This window comes from Balaenoptera ricei, chromosome 3 (genome assembly GCF_028023285.1).
Source record: "Balaenoptera ricei isolate mBalRic1 chromosome 3, mBalRic1.hap2, whole genome shotgun sequence".
NCBI lineage: Eukaryota > Metazoa > Chordata > Mammalia > Artiodactyla > Balaenopteridae > Balaenoptera > Balaenoptera ricei.
In genome coordinates this window covers 155958038-155974182 of record NC_082641.1, presented here as the reverse complement: position 1 = coordinate 155974182, position 16145 = coordinate 155958038, and the positions used below count along the sequence as shown (strand labels likewise).

General features: G+C 38.4%; 1 long non-coding RNA gene across 2 annotated transcripts in view; it reads left to right on the top strand.

Annotated features, from left to right (window-relative positions):
- Positions 1-16145, top strand: part of LOC132362750 (uncharacterized) — a 98601-nt gene that overhangs the window by 25459 nt on the left and 56997 nt on the right. For both annotated transcript variants that reach the window (XR_009502471.1, XR_009502470.1), the window contains exon 2: positions 15536-15687. This is a non-coding gene — a long non-coding RNA (uncharacterized LOC132362750). The remainder of the gene's footprint in view (positions 1-15535; positions 15688-16145) is intronic.

Sequence of the window (16145 nt, the reverse complement as noted above, 5' to 3'; positions counted from 1 at the left end):
TTTTATTTCTTTTTCTTCTCTGATTGCCGTGGCTAGGACTTCCAAAACTATGTTGAGTAAGAGTGGCGAGAGTGGACATCCTTTTCTTGTTCCTGATCTTAGAGAAAATGCTTTCAGTTTATCACCACTGAGAATGATGTTTGCTGTGGGTTTGTCATATATGGCCTTTATTATGTTGAGGTAGGTTCCCTTTATGCCCACTTTCTGGAGAGTTTTTATCATAAATGGGTGTTGAATTTTGTCAAAAGATTCTTCTGCATCTATTGAGATGATCATATGGTTTTTATTCTTCAAATTGTTAATATGGTGTATCACATTGATTTGCATTTATTGAAGAATCCTTGCATCCCTGGGATAAATCCCACTTTATCATAGTGTATGATCCTTTTAATGTGTTGTTGGGTTCTGTTGGTTAGTATTTTGTTGAGGATTTTTGCGTCTATGTTCATCAGTGGTATTGGTCTATAATTTTCTTTTTTTGTGATATCTTTTTCTGGTTTTGGTATCAGGGTGATGGTGGCCTCGTAGAATGAGTTTTGGAGTGTTCCTCCCTCCACCGTTTTTTGGAAGAGTTTGAGGAGGAGAGGTGTTAACTCTTCTCTAAATGTTTGATAGAATTCACCTGTGAAGCCATCTGGTCCTGGATGTTTGTTTGTTGCAAGATTTTTAATTACAGTTTCAATTTCATTACCTGTGATTGGTCTGTTTATATTTTCTAATTCTTCCTGGTTCAATCTTGGAAGGTTGTAGTTTTCCAAGAATTTGTCCATTTCTTTCAGGTTGTCCATTTTATTGGCATATAGTTGCTTGTAGTAGTCTCTTATGATCTTTTGTATTTCTGCAGTGTCAGTTGTAATCTCTCCTTTTTCAATTCTAATTTTATTGATTTGAGTACTCGCCCTCCTTTTCTTGATGAGACTGGCTAAAGGATTACCAATTTTGTTTATCTTCTTAAAGCAACAGCCTTTAGTTTTATTGATCTTTGCTATTGTTTGGTTTGTTTCCATTTCACTTATTTCTGCTCGGATCTTTATGATTTCTTTCCTCCTACTAATTGTGGGTTTTCTTTGTTCTTCTTTTTCTAGTTGCTTTAGGTGTAAGGTTAGAATGTTTATTTGAGATTTTTCTTGCAGTGAGCTTGAATTGCTATGAACTTCCCTCTTAGAACTGCTTTTGCTGCATCCCATAGGTTTTGGATCGTCACGTTTTTGTTGTCATTTGTTTCTAGGTATTTTTTGATTCCCTCTTTGATTTCTTCAGTGATCTCTTGGTTATTCAGCAGCACACTGTTTAGCCTCCATGTATTTGTGTTTTCTTTACTGTTTTTTTCCTGTAATAGATCTCTAATCTCACAGTGTTGTGGTCGGAAAAGATGCTTGATACAATTTCAATTTTCTTAAATTTTCCAAGGTTTGATTTGTGACCCCAAATGTGATCTATTCTGGAGAACGTGCCGTGTGCATTTGAGAAGAAAGGGTATTCTTCTGCTTTGGGGTGGAATGTCCCAACAATATCAATTAAGTCTGTCTGGTCTCTTGTGTCATTTAAAGCTTCTGTTTCCTTATTTATTTTCCGTCTGGATGATCTATTGCTGTCAGTGGGGTGTTAAAGTCCCCTATTATTGTGTTACTGTCGATTTTTCCTTTTCAAGCCATTTGCATTTGCCTTATATATTGAGGTGCTCCTATGTTGGGTGCATAAATATTTACAGTTGTTTTGTTTTCTTCTTGGATTGATCCATTGATCATTATGTAGTGTCCTTTCTTGTCTCTTGTAACAGTCTTTATTTTAAAGTCTCTTTTATCTGATATGAGTGTTGCTGCTCCAGCTTTCTTGTGATTTCCATTTGCATGGAATATCTTTTTCCATCCCCTAACTTTCAGTCTGTATGTGTCCCTAGGTGTGAAGTGGGTTTCTTGTAGACAGCATATAGACAGTCTTGTTTTTGTATCCATTCAGCCAGTCTGTGTCTTTTGGTTGGAGCATTTAATCCATTTACATTCAAGGTGATTATCGATATGTATGTTCCTATTACCATTGTCTTAATTGATTTGGGTTTGTCTTTGTGGGTCTTTTTATTCTCTTGTGTTTCCCACTTAGAGAAGTTCCTTTAGCATTTGTTGTAAAGCTAGTTTGGTGGTGCTGAATTCTCTTAGCTTTTGCTTGTCTGTAAAGCTTTTGATTTCTCCATTGAATATGAATGAGATCCTTGCTGGGTAGAGTAATCTTGGTTGTAGGTTTTTTTCCCCTTCATCACTTTAAATATGTCCTGCCACTCCTTTCTGGCTTGCAGAGTTTCTGCTGAAAGATCAGCTGTTAACCTTATGGGGATTCCCTTTTATGTTATTTGTTGCCTTTCCCTTGCTGCTTTTAATATTTTTTCTTTGTATTTAATTTTTGATAGTTTGATTAATATGTGTCTTGGCATGTTGCTCTTTGGATTTATCCTGTATGGGACTCTCTGTGCTTCCTGGACTTGATTGACTATTTCCTTTCCCATGTTAGGGAAGTTTTCAACTATAATCTCTTCAAATATTTTCTCAAACCCTTTCTTTTTCTCTTCTTCTCCTGGGACCCCTATAATTCGAATATTGGTGCGTTTACTATTGTCCCAGGAGTCTCTGAGACTGTCCTCAATTCTTTCATTCTTTTTTCTTTATTCTGCTCCCTGGCAGTTATTTCCACCATTTTATCTTCTTGCTCACTTATCCGTTCTTCTGCCTTAGTTCTTCTGCTATTGATTTCTTCTAGAGTATTTTTAATTTCAGTTATTGTATTGTTCATCACTGTTTGTTTGCTCTTTAGTTCTTCTAGATCCTTGTTAAATGTTTCTTTTATTTTCTCCATTCTGTTTCCGAGATTTTGGATCGTCTTTACTATCATTACTCTGAATTCTTTTTCAGGTAGGTTGCCTAGTTCACCTTCATTTATTTGGTCTTGTAGGTTTTTACCTTGCTTCTTCATTTGTAACATATTTTTTGTCATTTTATTTTTTTTTTCTGATGGTTGGGGCTGTATTCCTGTCTTACAGATTATTTGGCCTGAGGCATCCAGCACTGGAGTTTGCAGGCAGTTAGATAAATCCGGGTCTTGGTGCTGAGATGAGGACCTCTGGGAGGCCTCACTCCGATTTATATTCCCTGGGGTCTGAGGTTCTCTGTTAGTCCAGCGGTTTGGACTCGGAGCTGCCACCACAGGAGCTCGGGCCCAACCTGTGGCCTGGGAACCAGATCCCGTAAGGCATGTGGCGTGGAAAAAAAAAAAAGAAGAAGAAGAAGAAAAGGAGCAATACAATAACAAAGAATAAAAAACAAAATAAAATTAGAAAGATCAAAAATATATTCGGAAAAATAATAATATAATTGAAACAACTGCAACAAGGTAAAATAAACCTGTAACAGAAAAAAGAAAAAGAAAAAAGGGGGGTGGGGGAACAAGCCAAAAAGGAGCAGAACAATAACAAAGCATAAAGAATAAAATAAAATTAGAAAAATAAAAGATTTATTAGAAAAAATAAACATATAAATGAATGAAGAACAATTAATCAACAAGGTAAAACAGAACCCCAATCTAAAAGAGGAAAAAAGGAAAAAAAAAAAAGCCTTGGCTATGGGAGGCGGAGTTTAGGCAGGGTTGGAACTTAGACATTGGTGGGGGTTATGGTGGGGCAGGGCCTAGGCTTAGGACCCATGCAGCCAGAAAAGGTCTTGGGGGCGGGGCCTGGGCAGGTGATGTTCAAGTGTCGGGCAAGGCCTCTACTTAGGACCTACAGAAGGGGAGAGGCAGCACATCCAAAGGAGGGCCTTCAGAGTGTGGAGTTCTGGGGTTTGGAGGCAGAGCCGTGGGTGAGGGTGTGTGGGTGCGGTTTAGGCCCAGCTCATTGGAGGGGTTCTCTGAGTGTAGAGGTAGGGCCCTGGGTGGGGGTGTAAGGATGGGGCTTGGTCTCTGCGCAGCAGGAGGGAGGCTCTGAGGGCAGAGAATTAGGCCCAGGAGCCCAACAGGCTCTCTGGTGCCTAAGTGGACAGGGAAAGCACTGGCCGCGTTCCCTTCCATTCCTCCACGCCCCCACTCCCCATCTCTCCCGGGGTCTCCCCACTCCCCGCTGGACCCCTAACCGTGGGTGTGTCCTGCTGGGTGTAGGAACTCCTCCCCTCCCCCAGCCACCCCTCAGGGGTTTGAGTCCATTAGGTCTGGCCTTTACTTTTGCTTTCCCTTCCCTCCCTCCCACTCCCTCAGGATCCATGCAGCTGGAGGGGACATTCATGGGCAGAGGATCAGGACCGGGATCTCAGCAGGCTCCTGAGGGCCCAAGTGGGCAGGGGAGAACTGGCCATGCTCCCTTTTGATCCTCTGCCCTCCCAGTGGTCCCCCAATTTCCCCCTTTGGGGGTGGGATCCCTTCCCCTCCGGCAGCCACCCGTTACGGGCGCCAGTCCCATCCCACCTCCACTTCTCCCCCTCTCACTCCCCCCATGCCCCACATCCTACTTGGTCACTGGGGGTTTCTCCCCTCCCCTTAGGTGTCTGTGGTCCCTCACTGGTGCCTGGTAGGTGCCCTAGTTGTGTGGAGACGTGAATTCCATGTGCTCCTAGTCCGCCATCTTGACTCTTCCCCCCAGTCTTAAACTTATAAATTATTTCTGGAATTTTCCATTTAATATTTTCAGACCATGGTTGACTGTGGAAAGTGAAAGTGAGGATAAGAGGGGACTACTATAATGCAAAACCAGTGCTGATTTTTATTGTTGCACTAAATTGTAAAACCTGAATTGGTAGGCAGTAATACCGCAAATTAAATAAATAAAAATTTGGGAGAATCAAGGCTTAGATGTTGAGGCAGTTAAAGTCTAACTCATTGCCATGATAGTTTGGATAATAGGAATAAGGCGTCTTATTTAATAACTTATTTAATAAGTTAAAGTAGAATCACACTGCTTATGATGAATCTGTTGGTAAAAAAGGCCCTACTGATATTTGGTTAAGTGGGGTTATTATGGCTAATCATATCTTGGAAGAGTACTATCCTTGCCAATTTTTAAACTTATTTTGAATTTTAACCCTTCAAATAATTTACGTGGAAATTACTAACAACTACATATCTTTGAAATTTTCCTTATGTGAGCAATGGTGAGAGTCTTGTGTGTGTGTGTGTGTGTGTGTGTGTGTTGTTGTTGTTGTTGTTTTTAAACATCTTTATTGAAGAACAATTGCTTTACAATGGTGTGCTAGCTTCTGCCCCATAACAAAGTGAATCAGTTATACATATACATATGTTCCCATATCTCTTCCCCCTTGCATCTCCCTCCCTCCCACCCTCCCCATCCCACCCCTCTAGGTGGTCACAAAGCACCGAGCTGATCTCCCTGTGCCATGCAGCTGCTTCCCACTAGCTATCCATTTTACATTTGGTAGTATATATATGTCCATGACACTCTCTCACCCTGTCACATCTCACCCCCCCCCTTCCTATATCCTCAAGTCCATTCTCCAGTAGGTCTGTGTCTTTACTCCCGTCTTGCCACTAGGTTCTTCATGGCCTTTTTTTTTTTTCCCTTAGATTCCATATATATGTGTTAGCATACTGTATTTGTTTTTCTCTTTCTGACTTACTTCACTCTGTATGACAGACTCTAACTCCATCCACCTCATTACAAGTACCTCCATTTCATTTCTTTTTATGGCTGAGTAATATTCCATTGTATATATGTGCCACATCTTCTTTATCCATTCATCTGATGATGGACACTTAGGTTGCTTCCATGTCCTGGCTATTGTAAATAGAGCTGCAATGAACATTTTGGTACATGACTCTTTTTGAACTATGGTTTTCTCAGGGTATATGCCCAGTAGTGGGATTGCTGTGTCATATGGTAGTTCTATTTTTAGTTTTTTAAGGAACCTCCATACTGTTCTCCATAGTGGCTGTATCAATTTACATTCCCACCAACAGTGCAAGAGGGTTCCCTTTCCTCCACACCCTCTCCAGCATTTATTGTTTGTAGATTTTTTGATGATGGCCATTCTGACCGGTGTGAGATGATATCTCATTGTAGTTTTGATTTGCATTTCTCTAATGATTAATGATTTTGAGTATTCTTTCATGTGTCTGTTGGCAATCTGTATATCTTTTTTGGAGAAATGTCTATTTAGGTCTTCTGCCCATTTTTGGATTGGGTTGTTCGTGTTTTTGTTATTGAGCTGCATGAGCTCCTTGTAAATCTTGGAGATTAATCCTTTGTCATTTGCTTCATTTGTAAATATTTTCTCCCATTCTGATGGTTGTCTTTTTGTCTTGTTTATGGTTTCCTTTGCTGTGCAAAAGCTTTTAAGTTTCATTAGGTCCCATTTGTTTATTTGTGTTTTTATTTCCATTTCTCTAGGAGCTGGGTCAAAAAGAATCTTGCTGTGATTTATGTCATAGAGTGTTCTGCCTATGTTTTCCTCTACGAGTTTGATAGTGTCTGGCCTTACACTTAGGTCTTTAATCCATTTTGAATTTATTTTTGTGTATGGTGTCAGGGAGTGTTCTAATTTCATAATTTTACATATATCTGTCCAATTTTCCCAGCACCACTTATTTTTTTTTTAATTTTATTTATTTATTTATGGCTATGTTGGGTCTTCGTTTCTGTGCGAGGGCTTTCTCCAGTTGCGGCAAGCGGGGGCCACTCTTCATTGCGGTGCGCGGGCCTCTCACTATCGCGGCCTCTCTTGTTGCGGAGCACAGGCTCCAGACGCGCAGGCTCAGTAATTGTGGCTCACGGGCCTAGTTGTTCCGCGGCATGTGGGATCTTCCCAGACCAGGGCTCAAACACGTGTCCCCTGCATTGGCAGGCAGATTCTCAACCACTGCGCCACCAGGGAAGCCCCCCAGCACCACTTATTGAAGAGACTGTCTTTTCTCCACTGTATACGCTTGCCTCCTTTATCAAAGATAAGGTGACCATATGTGCGTGGGTTTATCTCTGGGCTTTCTATCCTGTTCCATTGATCTATATTTCTATTTTTGTGCCAGTACCAAACTGTCTTGATTACTGTAGCTTTGTAATATAGTCTGAAGTCAGGGAGCCTGATTCCTCCAGCTCCATTTTTCGTTCTCAAGATTGCTTTGGCTATTCGGGGTCTTTTGTGTTTCCATACAAATTGTGAAATTTTTTGTTCTAGTTCTGTGAAAAATGCCAGTGGTAGTTTGATAGGGATTGCATTGAATCTGTAGATTGCTTTGGGTAGTAGAGTCATTTTCACAATGTTGATTCTTCCAATCCAAGAACATGGTATGTCTCTCCATCTATTTGTATCATCTTTAATTTCTTTCATCAGTGTCTTATAATTTTCTGCATACAGGTCTTTTGTCTCCTTAGGTAGGTTTATTCCTAGATATTTTATTCTTTTTGTTGCAATGGTAAACGGGAGTGTTTTCTTAATTTCACTTTCAGATTTTTTGTCATTAGTGTATAGAAATGCAAGAGATTTCTGTGCATTAATTTTGTATCCTGCTACTTTACCAAATTCATTGATTAGCTCTAGTAGTTTTCTGGTAGCATCTTTAGGATTCTCTGTGTATAGTATCATGTCATCTGCAAACAGTGACAGCTTTACTTCTTCTTTTCTGATTTGGATTCCTTTTATTTCTTTTTCTTCTCTGATTGCTGTGGCTAACACTTCCAAAACTATGTTGAATAATAGTGGTGAGAGTGGGCAACCTTGTCTTGTTCCTGATCTTAGTGGAAATGGTTTCAGTTTTTCACCATTGAGGACAATGTTGGCTCTGGGTTTGTCATATATGGCCTTTATTATGTTGAGGAAAGTTCCCTCTATGCCTACTTTCTGCAGGGCTTTTATCATAAATGGGTGTTGAATTTTGTCAAAAGCTTTCTCTGCATCTATTGAGATGATCATATGGTTTTTCTCCTTCAATTTGTTGATATGGTGTATCACGTTGATTGATTTGCGTATATTGAAGAATCCTTGCATTCCTGGGATAAACCCCACTTGATCATGGTGTATGATCCTTTTAATGTGCTGTTGGATTCTGTTTGCTAGTATTTTGTTGAGGATTTTTGCATCTATGTTCATCAGTGATATTGGCCTGTAGTTTTCTTTCTGTGTGACATCTTTGTCTGGTTTTGGTATCAGGGTGATGGTGGCCTCGTAGAATGAGTTGGGGAGTGTTCCTCCCTCTGCAATATTTTGGAAGAGTTTGAGAAGGATAGGTGTTAGCTCTTCTCTAAATGTTTGATAGAATTCTCCTGTGAAGCCATCTGGTCCTGGGATTTTGTTTGTTGGAAGATTTTTAATCACAGTTTCAATTTCAGTGCTTGTGATTGGTCTGTTCATATTTTCTATTTCTTCCTGGTTCAATCTCGGCAGGTTGTGCATTTCTAAGAATCTGTCCATTTCTTCCAGGTTGTCCATTTTATTGGCATAGAGTTGCTTGTAGTAATCTCTCATGATCCTTTGTATTTCTGCAGTGTCAGTGGTTACTTCTTCTTTTTCATTTCTAATTCTATTGATTTGAGTCTTCTCCCTCTTTCTCTTGATGAGTCTGGCTAATGGTTTATCAATTTTGTTTATCTTCTCAAAGAACCAGCTTTTAGTTTCACTGATTTTTGCTATTGTTTCCTTCATTTCTTTTTCATTTATTTCTGATCTGATCTTTATGATTTCTTTCCTTCTGCTAGCTTTGGGGTTTTTATGTTCTTCTTTCTCTAATTGCTTTAGGTGCAAGGTTAGGTTGTTTATTCGAGATGTTTCCTGTTTCTTGAGGTAGGCTTGTAGTGCTATACACTTCGCTCTTAGCACTGCTTTTGCTGCGTCCCATAGGTTTTGGGTCATCGTGTCTCCATTGTCATTTGTTTCTAGGTATTTTTTGATTTCCCCTTTGATTTCTTCAGTGTTCACTTCGTTATTAAGTAGTGTATTGTGTAGCCTCCATGTGTTTGTATTTTTTACAGATCTTTTCCTGTAATTGATATCTAGTCTCATAGCGTTGTGGTCGGAAAAGATACTTGATACGATTTCAATTTTCTTAAATTTACCAAGGCTTGATTTGTGACCCAAGATATGATCTATCCTGGAGAATGTTCCATGAGCAGTTGAGAAAAATGTGTATTCTGTTGTTTTTGGGTGGAATGTCCTATAAATATCAATTAAGTCCATCTTGTTTAATGTATCATTTAAAGCTTGTGTTTCCTTATTTATTTTCATTTTGGATGATCTGTCCATTGGTGAAAGTGGGGTGTTAAAGTCCCCTACTATGATTGTGTTGCTGTCGATTTCCCCTTTTATGGCTGTTAGTATTTGCCTTATGTATTGAGGTGCTCCTATGTTGGGTGCATAAATATTTACAATTGTTATACCTTCCTCTTGGATCGATCCCTTGATCATTATGTAGTGTCCTTCTTTGTCTCTTGTAATAGTCTTTATTTTAAAGTCTATTTTGTCTGATATGAGAATTGCTACTCCAGCTTTCTTTTGATTTCCATTTGCATGGAATATCTTTTTCCATCCCCTCACTTTCAGTCTGTATGTGTCTCTAGGTCTGAAGTGGGTCTCTTGTAGACAGCATATATATGGGTCTTGGTTTTGTATCCATTCAGCCAGTCTGTGTCTTTTGGTGGAGCATTTAATCCATTTACATTTAAGGTAATTATCAATATGTATGTTCCTATTCCCATTTTCTTAAATGTTTTGGGTTTGTTATTGTAGGTGTTTTCCTTCTCTTGTGTTTCTTGCCTAGAGAAGTTCTTTTAGCATTTGTTGTAAAGCTGGTTTGGTGTTGCTGAACTCTCTCAGCTTTTGCTTGTCTGTAAAGGTTTTAATTTCTGCGTAAAATCTGAATGAGATCCTTGCTGCGTAGATTAATCTTGGTTGTAGGTTTTTCTCCTTCATCACTTTAACTATATCCTGCCACTCCCTTCTGGCTTGCAGAGTTTCTGCTGAAAGATCAGCTGTTGACATTATGGGGATTCCCTTGTGTGTTATTTGTTGTTTTTCCCTTGCTGCTTTTAATATGTTTTCTTTATATTTAATTTTTGACAGTTTGATTAATATGTGTCTTGGCGTGTTTCTCCTTGGATTTATCCTGTATGGGACTCTCTGTGCTTCCTGGACTTGATTAACTATTTCCTTTCCCATATTAGGGAAGTTTTCAACTATAATCTCTTCAAATATTTTCTCAGTCCCTTTCTTTTTCTCTTCTTCTTCTGGAACCCCTATAATTCGAATGTTGGTGCGTTTAATGTTGTCCCAGAGGTCTCTGAGACTGTCCTCAGTTCTTTTCATTCTTTTTTCTTTATCTTGCTCTGCAGTAGTTATTTCCACCATTTTATCTTCCAGGTCACTTATCCGTTCTTCTGCCTCAGTTATTCTGCTGTTGATCCCATCTAGAGTATTTTTCATTTCATTTATTGTGTTTTTCATCGTTGCTTGGTTCCTCTTGAGTTCCTCTATGTCCTTGTTAAATGTTTCTTGCATTTTGTCTATTCTATTTCCAAGATTTTGGGTCATCCTTACTATCATTCTGAATTCTTTTTCAGGTAGACTACCTATTTCCTCTTCATTTGTTAGGTCTGGTGTGTTTTGACCCTGCTTCTTCATCTGCTGTGTGTTTTTCTGTTGTCTCATTTTGCTTATCTTACTGTGTTTGGGGTCTCCTTTTCACAGGCTGCAGGTTCGTAGTTCCCGTTGTTTTTGGTATCTGTCCCCAGTGGCTAAGGTTGGTTCAGTGGGTCGTGTAGGCTTCCTGGTGGAGGGAACTAGTGCCTGTGTTCTGGGGGATGAGGCTGGATCTTGTCTTTCTGGTGGGCACGTCCACGTCTGGTGGTGTATTTTGGGGTGTCTGTGGGCTTATTCTGATTTTAGGCAGCCTCTCTGCTAATGGATGGGGCTGTGTTCCTGTCTTGCTAGTTGTTTGGCATAGGGTGCCCAGCACTGTAGCTTGCTGGTCGTTGAGTGAAGCTGGGTCTTGATGTTGAGATGGAGATCTCTGAGAGATTTTTGCCATTTGGTATTACGTGGAGCTGGGAGGTCTCTTGTGGACCAGTGTCCTGAAGTTGTCTCTCCCACCTCAGAGGCACAGCCCTGATGCCTGGCTGGAGCACCAAGAGCCTTTTGGGAGGTCTGACGTTTTCTGCCAGCGTTCAGTGGGTGTTCTGTAGGAGCAGTTCCACGTGTAGATGTATTTCTAATGTATCTGTGGGAAGGAAGGTGATCTCCGCGTCTTACTCTTCCGCCATCTTCCGAGAGTCTTTTAAAGCATATGTTTGAAATATAACCTTTCAAGTATATTTACTTCATATACTATAATTTTTTAAAAAATCATGACTGGTAGAGAGAATTTTTTTTTTAATATTTCTTTATTTATTTATTATTTATCTTGGCTGTGCTGGGTCTTAGTTGCGGCACACGGGATCCTCATTGCGGTATGTGGGCTCCCATTTGTGGCATGCGGGCTCTTACTTGTGGCATGCATGTGGGATCTAGTTCCACGACCAGGGATCGAACCCAGGCCCCCCGCATTGGGAGCGCAGAGTCCCCCCCACTAGGCCACCAGGGATGTCCCTGGTAGAGCGAATTTTATAACAGGATATCGATACCATGTTGTCCTACTTTATTCTTTCTACTTAAGGCAGACCTTTTTTGTTTTTTTGGTATTGGTAATGTGTGATGCTTGTTTACACATTCTTAACACAATTAAGCATTAGCGGTTATATCACAGAATTAGAGCTAACTGGCCAATCTGTGGATTGAATTTAGCACCCAATTCATATTTTTCCCTTTTATTACATTATCTTTATGGTAACCACATGGAGATATAAATTTCAGGAAGTTTCCAGTTCAAAAACCTCAGGCTCTCACCCAATATAACACATTTATACAACATTTAAAAGTACAAAAGCTCCTTTTGGTTAAGGGACAATACAAGAAAACTCATGAATTTAATGACACCAGAAGTTCCGGTCCGCGCTGTCCCAGAAAAAGGTTGCCAAATCTGTTTCTTGGCTCTCTCGTTGGTAAGAATGTCCCCCTCTTATACTCAGCACGAGGTGAGTGTTTCTACACCAAATGTTGGAGCCTAGGTTTTCAGAGTCCAAGCTGATGACTGCCACTGGTCCTTGGGCCTTGGGAGCACCCAATTTAAAGTCCCTTATCCCAGTGGTCTTCACACTGAAGTAAGGCCACCCACTTATGAGATACAGGAAGAAAATGTAACTTCCATTTTTTTCATACATATTTTTTTTTATATCATGTGCAAATTTCTACTTAGGTTTACACTATATATAACATATTAGTCATATAATATATACCTCATTTATAAATAAATAACTGCACATATTGCTGCATACTTAGATATTTACTATTAGGAGTACTCAGTCAGAATAACTTGAAGACCACAGTTCTGACAGTAGCTAATCAGAGAGAATGGACACTAAGGGGAGAAATGGGATCCTTTGGAAGGTATAGACAAAGGTCCAGTGATTAACAATATAATAAAAAAGTATAGATTAGAATATTATATGTATCAAGGGACTTGTTTATAGATTCTTTATATACTTACTATAAAACATAAAAATTATCCCTATTGTTCACCAAGTTAACAGGAGTTTTAATAACTATAGGTAGACTACATACAACTTTCATAATAGTTTGGAGCAGTTTAAAGTTCAGGCACAAGTTTTTTGCATATAGTGGCTTTTCATTTTCTGGTTGTGGCTGACCTTTATGTAGGTCTTTTTTATTGCTATAAATGTTCTTTTTCAAGGGATAAACTGTTTTTGTCTTTTTTTTTTCTTGGTGGAGGGAATGTAAAGTAACTTTTAAAAGTTTTAAACAAATTATTATAAATCAGATTATGAGAGACGTTAATTTTCCGTGTTTCCTAAAGTTGCTAAAATTTATGCATATTGCTTTTATAGCCAGAAAAAATATTTAAAAGAATTAATAGAAGTAACTCCTAGTAATAGAACTAAAAACAATCTGCATATCTTCTAAATTACCTATGGTAGGGGAAAAGGTAAGAAGGAGAAAAAGAAGTGAACAGTAAAACATAGAAAACAACTAGCAAGGAAGCATTTATAGGAGGAAGAAAAAAGTTATGACAGGTTTAATCAAGTTTGTTATAACAATAAATATAAGTGGGATGAACATACCTTTTATAAGGAGAAGACATACTCTAAAGTTTTTTCAAAAAGCCTAATTACATACAGTATACAAGAGTCGCACCTAAACAGCATGATTGAAAGAAATTGAAAATAAAAGAATAGGCAAACCAGATACATTATAATAGAAGGAAAGCATAAAGGGGTGATAATGTTCAATTTGACAGAGCTTAAAAGTAATAAATGGAACAGACTGCAATGGTGAAGCATATAAGCCATAATGATGATGTCATGAATCAATATGGAACCAAATTATACAGAACTAAATTTCTATAAACTTTTTTTTGTTTGTTTCTTGTTTTTGGCCACACGGCGCAGCTTGCGGGATCTTAGTTCCCCGATGACCAGGGATTGAACCCATGCCCCCTGTAGTGGAAGTGCAGAGTCCTAACCACTGGACTGCCAGGGAATTCCCCAGAACTAAATTTAAATGATAAAAATTGCAAGGGATAAAGAGAATTGTTATATCTCAAGAGTAGTTTAGAAACTTGAGTAGTTCTCTAAGTCTGTGACAGATAAAGCTAATAATTTTCTTTTTAATATATTCTATATTTTTATTTCAGCTGATGTACAAGAAAAATAACTATTCTGAAAACAGAAAATATATGTTCTCTGTGACTCATGAAATATTTATAAAAATTGACCATGATTTTTGGTCACAAATAAAATTTCAGGTGATTCCAAAGAGTAGAAATAGATTGTTCTAGACTCTCTGCCTATGGCAAAATAAAATGAGAGCTAAGTAATAAAGATAGGAAGGAAATTTTGTAATTTTCAGATCTTCTCTAACACTCTTGGGTCAAAGAAGAAATCAGAACTGCAGTTGTAAGATAAAATTGGCCCTCCAGCCCTCTGTGTCCAAGGATGTGGAACCCGGAGAGGTGGATGGCCAAACGTAAGGGACTTGAGCTTCCTCAGATTCTGGTATCCGTGAGGGTCCTAGAACCAGTCCCCCACAAAACTGAGGACGACTGTATGTAAATAATACGATAGTTCACAGTATGCTGCATTTTCTTTTGTTTTCTGATTTAAAAAAACCCAATTTTGTATTTTGGTTTCAGAAGGGTAGTTAAAGGACAGTATTCAATAACAAATGTTTCTTGGCCCTCTGTAATGTGCAAGACATTTTGTTTGATGTGAGATATAACTCTGAGTAAGACTGAGCCTTGGTGCTTGTAATCCACTGGATTTTATTATTCAATGCACATTAGTAGTAACTTATTTGAGATGCATGTATGAAAAATCCTTTATAGTTTCTTTGTAAAGAAACGATAGAGTTCAGTATGATCATTTTAATTTTCAGCAGAGGTACCTATGGTACCTATATGGAGAGGAGAAGTAGATTATTATAGTAGATTGATTGAACTGTGTAGAATGTCTGGATATCTCCGTTCCTTTTTACCTCTATCACCTGGTAGCAGTTCTGTTTCATTGGACAATTTAAGTTTATTTCTCTGGGCTTCAAACTCTTCATCCATAAATGAGGAAGCTGAATTAAAATATCAGATTCTTTATACATGTTATTTTTGTGTAGCTGTGAATCAATTCATAAGTATTGAGCATCAACTTCTTTTCAATCTGTAGGGACCAAACGTATGCTCTAGTTGGGGAAAAAAGACAAATTTAGGGCTCCACGCAGACAGAGGAGAGTGCGTATATCTTTAAAAAGGACAGAGATGGAGAAAAGAAGAGCATTGAGAAAGGTTTCACAGAGGCAGTGTGACACCTGAGCTGATCTTGAAGATAAGTTTTTGTCAAGTGAACAGGGAAGGAGAACATTTTAGGTGCAGGAGATAATAGAAGGTATAGAGGCAGAGAAGTGAGCGTTTTACATTTAGGAAGTTGCAGTTAGTTTGTATGGCATTTCGTAGTTAACATGGGTTTATGGAGGAGTAGCAAGACATCAAGTATTGATGTATATGGGAGCTGAACTGTGAAAAATAATGGGCTTTAAGTTAAAGGCAGTGAATAACCATGGAAATTTTTTTAAGCAGTGGAGGGAGGTGGCACTGTAAGATTTAGTTAGGGTGGATGCAGAGATAGCATTTAGGAAACTGGCAGTTGAGACATGATGAAGTCTTAAATAAAGTAATGGCAGTGGAGATGCTATACAGGTTTTAGAATAGGTCTCTAAAATGCATGGGCTTTGTAGGGTTGACAGCCCTGGAAGTGTGTGCAAAATTTAATATGTGAATGTATTTTCCTCTGGGAGAGGGTCTATAAATTTCATCACATCATGCAGGAGGGCTATTAGGGTAAATATATATTGTAGGGAAAATTGACAGAGTGATATTTTACAAACCATGAGGGTTAAATAATTTTAAGTTTTACTTTATTCATTAGTGACTAATCTAATCTTTTTTCACTTTTTGATAGTGGACAGGCCAAAATCTCATCAAGTTCGAACCTCTGGTACAATAAGGCGAACCTCTTCTTTGGATACGATAACAGGACGTTATCTCACAGGACAGTGGCCACGAGATCCTCATGTTCATTACCCTTCATGCATGAAAGATAAAGCTACTCAGGTAAAATAAGCAAATCAAAATCAGTTTTATTATCCTGCAGTTCTTCTATTTTGATCACAGTAAAGAAAATTAATTTAATCAAATTTTCCCAGTTATTAAATATATTCAACCAAAGAAGAAAGCCATTTCTTTTAATAAACTTTAGACTAAGTATTTTTATCATCTCGGTTTTGAAAGTTTTTAAATTATTTAATATTTAATAAATAGCACATCAGTCTACATTGTGTGGTTTTTGAGACTTATAGTTTTAGGAATTATTTTCCTACAGAAATTAATGACTAGTAACTGTATTAGAAAATACAGGCATATCTCGTTTTACTGTGCTTTGCTTTACTATGCTTCTCAGATATTGTGTTTTTTTACAACTTGAAGGTTTTTGGCAATCTTGCATGGAGCAAGTCTATCGGCGTACTTTTTCCAACAGCATTTGCTCACTTTATGTCTCTCGGTCACATTCT